The sequence below is a fragment of the Schistocerca cancellata genome, chromosome 6 (genome assembly GCF_023864275.1).
Source record: "Schistocerca cancellata isolate TAMUIC-IGC-003103 chromosome 6, iqSchCanc2.1, whole genome shotgun sequence".
In the NCBI taxonomy this organism is placed as follows: Eukaryota; Metazoa; Arthropoda; class Insecta; order Orthoptera; family Acrididae; genus Schistocerca; species Schistocerca cancellata.
The window spans coordinates 586,489,530-586,502,902 of NC_064631.1; the positions used below are offsets into that span (position 1 = coordinate 586,489,530).

General features: G+C 45.1%; 1 pseudogene; it reads right to left on the reverse strand.

The window, feature by feature from the left end:
- Positions 1-5,035: 5,035 nt before the first annotated feature.
- Positions 5,036-13,373, reverse strand: part of LOC126088445 (probable protein phosphatase 2C T23F11.1) — a 98,693-nt pseudogene continuing 90,355 nt past the window's right edge.

The window sequence follows — 13,373 nt, forward strand, 5'->3', positions numbered from 1 at the left end:
TCGCCTTTTGTCTGGCAGTCGAAGCTGTGAGTCTTACAAGGAAAAAAGAATTCTGTCGTAACGGATATTCAAAACACTTTTCTTAATGCATCGGAGTGAGTCAACTGAAAACCGCTGATATTTTTAAAAACATACTTTGCGGGCAAACATACGGCAGAAAGCTGTCCCACTTTTCATCTTAATTTACCTTAAGCGCTATGAAAGTTCGCAAGCCCTTGAAAAGTTCCTGAATTCCCGAATAAAACGGAAGCTTTGGAGGCTGTGCAACCATGGATACACCTCGTAGCACACCTCGTCATCTGAACGGAACTGGTCGTCGCCCTGTGCTTTGAGTGGTTCAGGCAGGGTTTCACGGGCAGACATGGCGACTGAATTGTTGATAAGTCTTCCTGTGAGGATCGAACGAGACAAGTTAGCAACAGTCCCACAGTCCCCTTAAAGGGTACGTCTATTTTACGTCCATAAGTTAGTCAGTGCTCCATTTTATCTACAACTCTATTTATCACAAATATTGACGATTTAGAAAGAAATTTGGAGGAAGAGAATGCACTGGTTACAAAAATTCAGAAACCAGAGGTTCGTGAACACTTGCCTTGATGATAAAGTTACTTCTCTAGAAAGTCAGTGTGTACTCTAACAGACAGTATAAATGTGCTTCCGCAAAGCTCCTGTTATAGTTCCAAAATTCCAACCACTCAAACACAAGAGTTTTTTTTATGGGGGAAGCGACCAAAGATCGTCATGAATTGTACACAGTTTCTATTTTCTTCTCTTGCAATGAGAAAGACAAACATGTAATTACTAAGACCAGAAGATATGTTTCGCATGAACTTTCAAACGGAAAGTTATAAGAAATGATATTCGTCGTGATCCTCACTTACTACTTTCTTATATGAGACAGAGTGCTGGGCTCTAAGGAGAAAGGCTTTCGAGTAATACATGTTCTCCGGGAACATAATATCAGATACGATTACATAAGACGTGAACTCTATGTCGCCAATAAGCGATAAGTAAACAATACAGAACAATACTAATACTGTATATTAGTAACAGTAGATAAAGTTTCTGGTCCTTCTACTAAGGAAGTGGTGGAAATCGACAAATTCAAACCCAAACAACATGTTTTGTGAATTCTGGAAGTGGATATTTCGAAACAAATCCTATATTACACCATAATTCAAGAAGAGTGTGTGAAGTTCTAGAATAAAGTGATGAAAGCGAAACATGAGTTCCCAGCCTAAACCTAATAAACAAGAGATGAATTCAATTTATGATAAGCTGAAACTGTGTCTGCTTTAACTGACGACACATTTTCCTCACAGCTTGTAACACTGATCATATTCTGACGGAATTCTACTACTGATTTCACTGCAATAAGGACGTTAATTGCGGTGGTTTCAGGACATGGATCGCTACGTGCAGCGGTGACTTTAAACTTGAACGCGGAATAAAGCTTGTTAGAGCCTGCTTCGGAAGAAATAAACTTAACCTTCCATAATAGTGGATGACTGGTTATGTAAATAACGAAATAACATAAAGCAAGCGGTATTCAGTACTTACACACACAAAGCTGAATGATAATCGGCACCATGGCACTCACCTGCAACAGAAACGAAAGAATCGGGCTAAATTATTGAGATTTACATATACTTTCACTACAGAAACAACTTTAGCCCGTGATCAGTTCTATGCTATTTATATATCACACTGCTTGCATTCTTTCATCAGTGATGTATTTACAGCCGACAAGACTCCAGATTACAGTTCAGCACATCAGCCTTGACTACACAAACGAAAATGTACCTAATTTCCACCAAAAGTTGCCTCTTTATCTGAAACTTGTAAGAGTATATTCTTGGAAAAATGTGTCATTTTCTATATGATCGAGACGTTGCCATCATCTTGAAACTACTGTGGAAGAGTGGAAACAGAGAGCTTATGAACTATAATTTCATGCATCTGTGTTCAGAGAAGAAGTTTAAAATTGTCACAATATTATTTTGATGCATATCATTCTTTGCATATTACTGTAAACGTTGCTTTTAGTGTTAATATTTTCCTGTGAAGTAATTAATGTTTTATTGTAGCAAATTCACAACTAATTAAAACAAAGCCTTTTATTTCCATTCAGCTGCCTGCATCTAGGTAGTGCGACACCTAAGTCCTCTGCAATAGCGTAAACAGTTTGATTAGTGATGTAATCAAAAATGATGCAGTGCGATCCATTAAAATACATATTATCAGATGTGCAAGAGCAGTTTAATGAAGCTATATCCTATGTGTATTATAATGTAACCGAGAACTGTCTATACTCGTACCTTTCAAAAAAATGTTAGAGACAGAGACGAGGAAGTGTACATTGGATTTATTCTCAGATATCCACCAGGATGTATTTACTGTCTCAAGTATAAAACAAATCAGATAAAAATCTATTTAATGTGTCTAGTATCAAACAAACCAGAAAGTTACTGTAAAAATAAGGTATTACCTGAATTACATGGATACACTATCGAAAATTAGCGAAAGTATTGCATAAATTTACGTTTTGTGCCAATAAAATTTTACCAGAATTAAAATTTAAAAAAATATTGCGATTTTCACTGCTTTTCATTAAAATAATAGCTGAGAAACCGGCTTTGGGCCGGTATCTATTTATTCCAATCTTCTATTAATCCATCTCTTCCTACCCCTCTCTCTGTCTATCTCCTCCTCCTCCTGTCTCTACTTTCCTCCATCTCCTCCTTTCTCTATCCATCGCTCTGTCTCTGTTCATCTTCTCCTTCCCTCTTTTTCCCTGATAAATCATCCCCCCTTTCTTTGTCTATCGATTTCTACTCCCACTCTCCCTATTCAATTCCTCCCCCCTCCGTTCCTCGTCCACTCTTCCTCTGTCGATCTTCTAGTCCTCTTTCTCTCTATCTCCTGCTCCTCCATTTATATGTCCATCTCCTCTGTCCTCCTCTATCTGTCCTTCTCCAATGCCATCCTCTGTCTGTTCTTCTCCTCATCCGCTCTCTCTCTGCCCATCTCCTCGTCCCTTCCACCTCTGTCGGTCACCACGCTATCACCCTCACCCCAATCGGAGGCTGGTAGTTTTTACCCCACGGTATTTCTTTTCAGATAGTCAAAATGTGCGTATCAAATTTGGATGAAATCGGGAGCTGTTAACACCACAATACAAGCTGATCCATTTGGAACAGTGCCGTGAGCGGGAATCATGGACTGCTGATGAATGACGTCGCACTCTGGTCAACAGAGAATCGCGGACCTGCAATGTCCTGCATGACCATCATCGGCGAGTATAACGGTGACGTCGAGAGGTCCCCTTCTTCCCATGTTTTGAAAAGATACAGCTATGTTACTCCTGGGATCATGGTGTGCTCGATCCCTCTGGGGTGACTTCAGGTCACGGCTGGTAGTGATTGGGGGAACCCTGACGGCACAATGATACGTTACGGACATCGACTAACCTCACGTGTTCCCTCTCGTGCAACATTATCGTGGCGCCATTTCTGAGCAGGACAATGATCGTCCACGTGTAGTACCTGTCTTTATGAACTATATCCGTGATGTTGAGGTACTCCAGTGGGAAGTAAGATCCCTGTATAGATCCCCGATAGGACACGTGTCGGACGAGCTCGGACTCCATCCCACTACCAGTGTCTAGGATATCATAGCACATTTGTAACAGTTGTGGGCTTGCTTGCCTTGGGAGATACGATGGCTGACATACTTCCCAAACAAATCAGTGCACGCATCGAGGCCTCTGAAGTATCACACTGATAATTGGGGTCATATTGCCAAATTGTTTGTAAATTTGACTCCATTTTGTAATGACTGATATAACAGTGTAGATACTCTCGCCCCCCTCATTTCTTTTCCTCCTCCCATGCTGGATACTTCACTTTTTTGTCAGATAGTGTACATATGAGTGTAATATAGAGTGATTTTTATTACAATTATGGTAAGCTAGTTTCTTATTACATAACACTATCTAATATCACTACTACTAATAACAACAAAACGCTAGTTACAATAGCAAACACTAATAATAAAAGAATTTGAGTCTTATTATGATTGTGTTAGAAATTTTGTCATAACAATCGTTCCTATCGAATATGATTGGGGAAGGAAACCAACTGTACCATTTTCAAAGGAACCATCCAGGCATTCACCTGAAGCGATTTAGGGATTAGAACCGTCGTTCTCTCGAAGGCGAGTCTAGTGTTGATTTTGCAATGAAGTGGCTTTTCACATTTCTGGGAAAGTAAAAAGACGTCATTTCCAGGTGTGAAGGTCGGAGAACCCACATATCGTGGTACCGCAGATAAGGGACAGCCCGAAAGTGATGTGTGGTGTGTCTCAATGAACAACAAATTTACTGGACCGTTATTTTTCAATGAGCGTAACATTACGGCATGTGTTTACCTGGACTTGTTGGAACTTTACGTTGCATATTAGTTCCAGGAATTTCAGCCATTGTCAATGTTTCAGCAAGGTGGTTCGCCGCCTCACTGAAGATTATTTGTTCGCCAGTTCTTGGATGAAACACTTCTGGGCAGATGGATCGGTAGAGACAGTCCAGCATCATGGCCACCACTTTCACCAGACATTACCCTTCTCAAATCTCTTTGTATGGTTACGTGTTGAGTTCACCAGTTTACGGTGTACAAACTTTTACGTCACGAATATAAGATGCTATGAGGCGGTTACGAAAGAGATGTTGGCAAAGACTTGAACAGAAACTGAGTATCGCCTAGTTATTATAAGCAAACAAATAAATCACATATGAACGTGTATCCTGGAAAAGCTTTATGAATGAAGCTACCATTGGCAACAAACCATATAGCTGTACAGAGCAGATTTAGTACGCACAGGTATTGATCCCCACAAAGCACTGAACTGCATAAGACTCATCTAGACATTTCAAGTGCTATAAGCATCCTCCTGAAGTTCAAAGAATTGTACACTTATTCAAGAACTCCACAGCTAAAGCCTTACGCATTCAAACACCCTATAAGGCAGGAATAAATCGTCATTGGAGCAGTCCAGTCTCTGTCCACTGCACCTGCTTAGAACAGGGATCACAAAGGCGGTAGTGAACGGTTTCGTACAGAAAGCAGACAATGACAACTGTCATGTTGTCGCACTCTAAGCCACCCATTTGGCAATAAGGAGCGAGGTAGCGCATCATCGGGTCGTGGCAGGTGTCTTCCGGTTCCATTCCAGCACCCACTCGCATTCGAATAAATTTCACCACGTCCTCATTTGTGGTATCGTCCCAAACTCCATCAGAAGGTATAACAATGAATTCCCATTCCGTAGTGACATCACGTACGTCCAACTCAGTGTATGCAGTTATATTTGTTCCTCCTCTGGTGCTTTTTTCATTCTTCTTGAAGCTAAAGTCTCCAAGAGCGCCTGATAATGTAAGATTGCCGTTGAACCGATTGAGGTTTGCCATCTTGTGAAAGTGGTTCCACATGCCCATTTACACAAGCCACGTCTCCTGAATCACGGACGTTTGCACAGTACAATTTAGAATCCTTGATAAGAGCTGCTGTAGCTGATCTGCAAGCGAGTTCATCACGCAGTGCTTTATATGGAAGCATCTTACTGTCCAAATCTAGAAAACCTTTCCGCAAAACGTAAGGGATGTTACCTGCTTTGTATTCTGGCCGGCACACAATAGTGGAGGTAGGTACCAGCGTACTGTACAACACAGGCACCTCCGCGTTCATAGTACACATAAAAAAACGGCAGTTCGTGGGTCAACAGGTAACGACACAATTTGCGTGTGAGAATACTGCGTGCAGCTGGAGTCCAACTTAAGTTTAGAATTTTAACAACACAAGGACTTCTTGGTTGTCACTGGGTCCGAAACTATCTGTCCCAACCTATCTTAAAGGAGGGACCAGAAGCCACCAATGCTACCGGACCTCCCATCTCCTTCGGGAAAAGGTTTCCTATAATGAAAAATGTTTTCGAACACAGAAAGACAGAAGAGAACATGCAATTTACATTTGAGTTCAAGAAACCGAGGGAACGTATAACACTTCATACTCCGAAGCCAGAGCCAGAGCTGTTTTTGGGTTCAGGTTTAGCAAAATCGTTAGCACATCACGCTATTTTGTCAAAAACTGACATTTTGAAGCCGGTCGCTGTGACCGAGCGGTTCTAGGCCCTTTAGTCCGGAACCGCGCTGCTGCTACGGTCGCAGGTTCGGACCCTTCCTCGGGCATGGATGTGTGTGATGTCCTTATGTTAGTTAGGTTTAAGTAGTTCTAGGGGACTGATGACCTCAGATGTTAAGTCCCTTAGTGCTTAGAGCCATTTGAACCATTTTATTGACATTTTGAGTAATAGTTGACTCTTATATAGAAGAAAACAGCAACCAGTCACTTTTTAGTGGCTAGTTGCTGTTTTATTCTGTGTAAAAGTCAACCTATATGTTAGCACGTTACATTAGAATAGTTTTTACTTCATATCATGTAATTATTTTCCTTTACTAAACCTAGAATAAAAAAAAAACTTTTGTTAACAGGGAATGACCTTATTTTCATCCCGCATTCTGTATTAGTAGCAACTGAGAGAATACGCCTGTTGGCTACATTAAAGACGGTAAAAGGTTAGAAAGGAGAATGAATACTAGAGAGACAAGATTTAACCGGAAAGAGACATTGTAAATTTGGTTCCAAATGGAAGGATTGTGACAGAGAAGAAAGTACCTCTGTCATTACCATCACCATTTTTTTTATTGCGTTAGAGAAACAGTAATGGGGAATATCAGGGCTGCTTAGGGCACTGTATTACACTTCATATGTTATGCACTTCGCGCCAACGCCAAACTACTCCTTATCGCCTCGCAGCAAGCAGAACGCTACCGTGCTTATTAAAACGCTACCGTGCTAAGACAAGCATTTGCGATTAGGAGCCACGGTAGTTGTTGCCGAGAAATGAGACGCTCACTGGTGCGAAGCTACACTCCTGGAAATGGAAAAAAGAACACATTGACACCGGTGTGTCAGACCCACCATACTTGCTCCGGACACTGCGAGAGGGCTGTACAAGCAATGATCACACGCACGGCACAGCGGACACACCAGGAACCGCGGTGTTGGCCGTCGAATGGCGCTAGCTGCGCAGCATTTGTGCACCGCCGCCGTCAGTGTCAGCCAGTTTGCCGTGGCATACGGAGCTCCATCGCAGTCTTTAACACTGGTAGCATGCCGCGACAGCGTGGACGTGAACCGTATGTGCAGTTGACGGACTTTGAGCGAGGGCGTATAGTGGGCATGCGGGAGGCCGGGTGGACGTACCGCCGAATTGCTCAACACGTGGGGCGTGAGGTCTCCACAGTACATCGATGTTGTCGCCAGTGGTCGGCGGAAGGTGCACGTGCCCGTCGACCTGGGACCGGATCGCAGCGACGCACGGATGCACGCCAAGACCGTAGGATCCTACGCAGTGCCGTACGGGACCGCACCGCCACTTCCCAGCAAATTAGGGACACTGTTGCTCCTGGGGTATCGGCGAGGACCATTCGCAACCGTCTCCATGAAGCTGGGCTACGGTCCCGCACACCGTTAGGCCGTCTTCCGCTCACGCCCCAGCATCGTGCAACCCGCCTCCAGTGGTGTCGCGACAGGCGTGAATGGAGGGACGAATGGAGACGTGTCGTCTTCAGCGATGAGAGTCGCTTCTGCCTTGGTGCCAATGATGGTCGTATGCGTGTTTGGCGCCGTGCAGGTGAGCGCCACAATCAGGACTGCATACGACCGAGGCACACAGGGCCAACACCCAGCATCATGGTGTGGGGAGCGATCTCCTACACTGGCCGTACACCACTGGTGATCGTCGAGGGGACACTGAATAGTGCACGGTACATCCAAACCGTCATCGAACCCATCGTTCTACCATTCCTAGACCGGCAAGGGAACTTGCTGTTCCAACAGGACAATGCACGTCCGCATGTATCCCGTGCCACCCAACGTGCTCTAGAAGGTGTAAGTCAACTACCCTGGCCAGCAAGATCTCCGGATCTGTCCCCCATTGAGCATGTTTGGGACTGGATGAAGCGTCGTCTCACGCGGTCTGCACGTCCAGCACGAACGCTGGTCCAACTGAGGCGCCAGGTGGAAATGGCATGGCAAGCCGTTCCACAGGACTACATCCAGCATCTCTACGATCGTCTCCATGGGAGAATAGCAGCCTGCATTGCTGCGAAAGGTGGATATACACTGTACTAGTGCCGACATTGCGCATGCTCTGTTGCCTGTGTCTATGTGCCTGTGGTTCTGTCAGTGTGATCATGTGATGTATCTGACCCCAGGAATGTGTCAATAAAGTTTCCCCTTCCTGGGACAATGAATTCACGGTGTTCTTATTTCAATTTCCAGGAGTGTATTTGCACTCGCTGGCCGGCGCAGTTCCACTTCTCTGCCAGCCAAGCAGCGGCGGTCAGCTGACAGCGAACTGCCGAGCAGCGCGAGCCGTGACGTAAGTCCGGAGCGGAAAATTAGTGTTACGAGGGGCAGCACTTTTCCGAATAGCGTGTAATTAAAGATGGCGGTGTTTGCGCGCCCGGCGGAGTAATTAGCGGAGGAATGCCACCCCATTCTGGCGCCTCGCCCTTCACCGCAGAGACGCTATCTGCGCGCTCTGGCGCCGCCCTCGGAAGTCGCCCGGCTGCCAGATAAACGTGAATAATTGCGGAACGCACTGGTAGGCACGTCACGTAGCTCTCTGCCGGTCCGGACACGGGTGAAAGTAACTGGCCATGCAGTGTTCCCATGGGCAACGCCTGAGAAGCGAATGTGCCGTGGATTACTGAACCTGTTGTTACGAACACATACGTGTAGCTTTGTATATGCACTCCGAGGAGCAAAGTACCATCTAAATACGTACCAGCGAATTCTTTTTGTTTTCTGGTCTCGTTAAGCCCACCGTCTTAAATGTGGGGCGCACAGGACTGAGCAGACCCTTTATTCGATTACACGCTGTCCAGTCACACTTATGTGATCAGCTGTCAGAAACCTGAATAAGTACCTTCTGCAGAGCGGACGAGAGTGAGTGGGTTCCTGGAGGGTCCGACACACGTGGAGCCACGCCGACACCAGCGGCTTGGCCCACTGCGCTGGGTTTCTCGGTTGAGATTAAAAGACGCGAACATCTCGATCGAGGTCGGCCTACCCTTTTCTCGGATAGGTTTAAATCCTGCGAGTTTGGTGGCCAAAGGAGTACGGTAAACTTATCCTCAGACTCAGAGGGCCATAGACACGGGTTCCCAGGTAGATGCCATGTTTCTTGACTTCCGCAAGGCGTTCGATACAGTTCCCCACAGTCGTTTAATGAACAAAGTAAGAGCATATGGACTATCAGACCAATTGTGTGATTGAATTGAAGAGTTCGTAGATAACAGAACGTAGCATGTCTCAATGGAGAGAAGTCTTCCGAAGTAAGAGTGATTTCAGGTGAGCCGCAGGCGAGTGTCGTAGGACCGTTGCTATTCACAATATGCATAAATGACCTTGTGGATGACATCGGAAGTTCACTGAGGCTTTTTGCGGATGATGCTGTGGTATATCGAGAGGTTGTAACAATGGAAAATTGTACTGAAATGCAGGAGGATCTGCAACGAATTGACGCATGATGCAGGGAATGGCAATTGAATCTCAATGTAGACAAGTAAAATGTGCTGCGAATACATAGTAAGAAAGATCCCTTACCATTTAGCTACAATATAGCAGGTCAGCAACTGGAAGCAGTTATTTCCATAAATTGTCTGGGAGTACGCATTAGGAGTGATTTAAAATGGAATGAACATTTAAAGTTGATCGTCGGTAAAGCAGATGCCAGACTAAGATTCATTGGAAGAATCCTAAGGAAATGCAATCCGAAAACAAAGGAAGTAGGTTACAGTACGCTTGTGCGCCCACTGCTTGAATACTGCTCAGCAGTGTGGGATCCGTACCAGATAGGGTTGATAGAAGAGAGAGAGAAGATCCAACGGAGAGCAGCGCGCTTCGTTACAGGATCATTTAGTAATCGCGAAACCGTTACGGAAATGATAGATAAACCCCAGTGGAATACTCTGCAGGAGAGACGCTCAGTAGCTCGATACGGGTTTTTGTTGAAGTTTCGAGAACATACCTTCACCGAGGAGTCAAGCAGTATATTGCTCCCTCCTACGTATATCTCGCGAAGAGACCATGAGGATAAAATCAGAGAGATTTAGAGCCCACACAGAGGCATACCGACAATCCTTCTTTCCACGAACAATACGACACGGGAACAGAAGGGAGAACCGATAGAGGTACTCAAGGTACCCTCTGCCACACACCGTCAGGTGGCTTGCGGAGTATGGATGTAGATGTAGATGTAGATGTAGATCCTGGTGCTCTTCGAGCCACGCGCGTACGCAGCGAGTTGCGTGACACGTTCCATCCTCCTGCTGACAGATGCCATCGCGCCGAGGGTGAACAAACAGCATGTGGGGGTAGACATGGTCCCCAAGAACAGATGCGTAATTCTGTTGATCCACCGTGCCTTCCAGAATGACGAGATCGCCCAGGGAACGCCACGAAAACATTCCCAGACCAGAACTGTTGCAAGGAGCTTGCTTTCAGACGTTTCACGCCGTACTTGCCAACGACCATCTGTCCGATGGAGCACACAAAATGATTCATCTGAAGAGGATACCAGTCGCCACTCGCCAGACGTCCAGTAGCGAGACTGGACTGCAGATTCCAGTCTTCGTCGCCGATGAACGGGAGTCAACTCGGATACATGATCCAGGCGGCTGCTCCGGAGGAACAGACGCAGCAACGTTCGCTGAACAGTGGCCGAGCAGACACTGTTGATAGCCTTTGGTTCATCTTGGTGGTCAGTTGTTCAACAGCTGCATGTCTGTTAGCTCGTATACACCTCCGCTGCCGTCATTCACCGGTATCATCTATGGCCCGTTGCGCCTGTTTTGGATAGCGTCACTTTGCCATGTACGGTATACTTCAACCAAGGCGGCAGACGAACAGTTTTCTAGCTTAGCCGTTTCGGAAATGCTTCCACCCTTCGTTCAGAAGCCAATGATCATGTCCTTTTGGAGGTCAGATAAATCATTGTTCCCTCATTACGACAACGACTGCACTGTTTTCAGCGATTCCCCGACACGCTTTATATACACTCCACTGCTAGTGCTGCCATCTACCGCTTGTGAATAGTTATTGCACATTGACGTCGAACATAGGCGATGGTCACGTTAACTTTACTGGACCATGTATCATATCGTGAGCTTCATCACATGTTCCTCTACTAAGTTCGAAAGCGTCACTGAGATGCTCTTACAACTTTGGTGTTAGACAGTAATGGCTCTGAGGACTATGCGACTTAACTTCTGAGGTCATCAGTAGCCTAGAACTTAGAACTAATTAAACCTAACTAACCTAAGGACATCACACACATCCATTCCCGAGGCAGGATTTGAACCTGCGACCGGAGCAGTCGCTCGGCTCCAGACTGCAGCGCCCAGAACCGCACGGCCACTCTGGCTGGCTAGACATTACAAGAGAGGACTTGTACATCATCGTGTGGCGTGAGGGTAGCTTCCTAGAGGAGACAACCAGTGTATTGCTTCCTCCTGCGTACATCCCGTGGAAAACAAGTTTGTTTGCGTGGCCATCCTCCGCAGCAAGCACAGAAATACTTGTTTTGTAAATAAAACCGCCTTTTCTTTCTGCAACTTATTTTATTTTTCTCAGAAGCGTTTCGCCTTTTTCTTGCTCACAGTCATCTTCAGCGGGTTCTATAATGATACAGTTTTGTTATTTTTAGATTATCAATCAGTGTGAAAAAGTCCGGAAAACAAAATTGTGCTTATGTTTCGAAAATGAAGTGGTAGTTGCGACCTCCAGACTAGATGAGACGAAACGGAGATCGCAGCAAGCTGTAAGTAATTACTTAATTACATAAAAAAACGCGACGTGAATAATGTAAAAATAACAAAACTGTATCGTTATAGATCCCACTGAAGATGCCTTAGAGCAAAAAAAGGTGAAACGCGTCAGGGAAAAATAAAGCTGCAGCAACAAACGGCGGTTCTATTTACAAAACAAGTATCTCGTGAAAAGAGCATGAAGGTTAAATTTCGGTAGTTTAGAGCTCACACGAAGGCTTACCATCAATCTTTCTTCCCAAGCGCTATTGGCGACTGTAACAGGGAAAGAAGGGAGACGATCGGTGAGTAACAGTGGCATACAAAGTTAGGTGTTGTTGATGTAGATCTTAATGGAGTGAGTGCTAAAATGTTTTTAGTGGCAGAGCTTTATAAGAAATATTTTCCAACTCAGTTTTTTTAATCAGTTAATATTTATACACCCGATATTGAGGAATATTTACATTTTTCTGGAAAACTTGATTTTCCCTCGAACAACTTGGCGCAAAATAATTAAAGGATCACGTTTCCGAAAATACCGCCATTTTCCCCCATTTGGTTCAAAGGTGCCTACAACCATCCTCTTCAATGACGAAGAAGTGTAGCGCCGTGCGACTTCACCCTCGGGCTCGGCGGGTCTTCAAACAGCAAGGTGTCCACACATCCTAAAAAAGAGTTCAGACGTTCATGTGAGTTGTAAAATGGGTTAATGATGCCACATTGGTACCAAATTTCACCACGATTCTATCAAACGCCACGACGGATGTGACACACGATGGGAAGGTCCACACCTCCCCCACACCCGCCCCTGCCCATTCGCCCACATCTCACTCATTCTGTTGAAGCTTCTGCAGTGGGGGCCAGAATCCTGACGCCCAGCAGTGTGCCTTATCATTGACTTCGTATTATTATACTACTGGTTCACAAACCCTGCATTGCCCGGGTATTCATTATGCCACTGTTCTATTAGAAACAAGAACAAAAAAACGAGCTGTGTTTGCATTCAAGTATCGAAAAAAAAAATTCATTTCCAAGTATTCCTGAATATACCTTTGAAATTATGAAGCAGTCTTACAAAGAAATGTAAATGATGTACAGATGTCTAAGTACCTTGTCCCGATTAAGAGACCTGATCCCAGACAGTTTCCGTACGCTGGCCGCAACTACTTCGCGCGTCTACAACACGATTTGTAAACGTCCCTATGGCAACGCCTGTTTGTAGCTCTATAGTCGGCTATTAGTGAGCTGTGTGGCCGAGCGGTTCTAGGCGCTTCAGTCTGGAACCGCGCGACCGCTACGGTCGCAGGTTCGAAACCTGCCACAGACATGGATGTGTCTGATGTCCTTAGGTTAGTTAGATTTAAGTAGTTCCAAGTTCTAGGGGAGTGATGACCTCAGATGTTAAGTCCCATAGTGCTCAGAGCCATTTGAACCATTTTTGTCT